The following is a 1,568-nucleotide window of genomic DNA, read 5'->3' on the forward strand; positions in this document are numbered from 1 at the left end:
TGCTGGATCCAGGATGGCCCAGAGCATTCAGGGATGGCTCCTGGAGCACCCAGTGCTTTGGGCTGGGTTCTGCTGGCATCAGGTGGGTGGGAGATGAGGATCTGCCATAGCAGTACAGGCAGAGGGCAGTGGGTTCATCCTGGAATGATACCAAGGGCCTGTGCAGGGAGCTGGGGGGACACTGGCCAGCTCCCCCTGGCCACGTGTTTCCAGCTTCTGCTATTTCAGGGCTTCCTGTTTCCCTCAACAGAGTGCCTTCCCGGCAGGCTGGGACCAGCCTGGGGCTGTCCCTGCCTTGCTGGGATGGGGCTGGGCTCCATCCAGCCAGGGGGATTTGTTCTTCCTTCTGGCGGTGCTCCTGAGCATAGAAAACAATGGGCAGGAAATGGGGATGGGGTCTGTGTTCCTCCCCCCTGGAGCAGCTCAGCGCCGGCTGAGGGAGCTGGGGGGGCTCAGCCCGCAGAAAAGGAGGCTCAGGAGAGACCTTTCTCTGGGGGGAGGGTGGAGCCAGGTGGGGATTGCTTCTCCCAGGTAACAACTGGCAGGACAAAAGGAAACGCCTCAAATTGTGCCAAGGGAGGTTTAGGTTGGATATTGAGAAAATTCCTTCATGGGAAGGGCTGCCCAGCCCTGGCAGTGGTGCCCAGGGCAGTGGTGGAGTGCCCATCCCCGGAGGGGTTAAACAGCCCTTGCGATGTGGCACGTGGGACATGGGCTAGTGATGGCCTCGGCAGTCCTGGGATCTTGGAGAGTTTTTCCAACCCCCAAAATTCCATGGATCTGTGATCACTCCAGGGCTTCGTGCTCCTCTGGGTAGTCTCCCAGCAGGAACCGGCCACGTTTCCAGACCCGGAGGAGAAACCAGCGGCTTTTGAGGCAGCCGCGGGGTAACGGAGCTCCGGGAGGCTCCTGCCCGGGCCTCTGCCGCCCTCTGGTGACCCCGGCACGGGGACACGGGGGTGCCGCTGGGACACTGGGACACAGGGCGGGCTCCGTAGGGGGACAAGGAGGGGGCATCACTGGTGGGGGTCTCTTCTGGAGAGGCCAGGGACGGTCAAAGATGGGGGGATCAGTGATGGAGGTCAGTGATGGGTCAGTGATGGAGGTCAATGATGGGTCAGTGATGAAGGGTCAGTGTTGGGTCAGTGATGGAGGGTCAGTGATGGAGGGTCAGTGATGGAGGGTCAGCAGCAATGGGGGGGTCAGTGATGGGCAGTCTCTGCTGGGGGACCGAGGGTGGGGCTGAACAGTGACGGGGGTCCGAGGTTGGGTGCGAGCGATGGGAGGGCAGGGGCGGGGCAGGGACAGGGACAAGGACAGGGACAGGGACAGGGACAGGGACAGGGACAGGGACAGGGGCGGGGCGGGGCGGGGTAGGGCAGGGCGGGGCGGGGCGGGGCGGGGCAGGGCAGAAGCCGTCCCGCTGTCCCCGCCGTGCAGAAGGAGACGCTGCCGCTTTAAGAGCGCGGTGCCCTCACCCAAGATGGCGCCGGCGCGGTCGGCCCGTGCTTCGAATGCGCCCGCGGAGGCGTGGTCTCGCCAGACCACGCCTACAATTGGACCCGCCC

The sequence above is a fragment of the Molothrus aeneus genome, chromosome 14 (genome assembly GCF_037042795.1).
Source record: "Molothrus aeneus isolate 106 chromosome 14, BPBGC_Maene_1.0, whole genome shotgun sequence".
Classification (NCBI taxonomy): Eukaryota; Metazoa; Chordata; class Aves; order Passeriformes; family Icteridae; genus Molothrus; species Molothrus aeneus.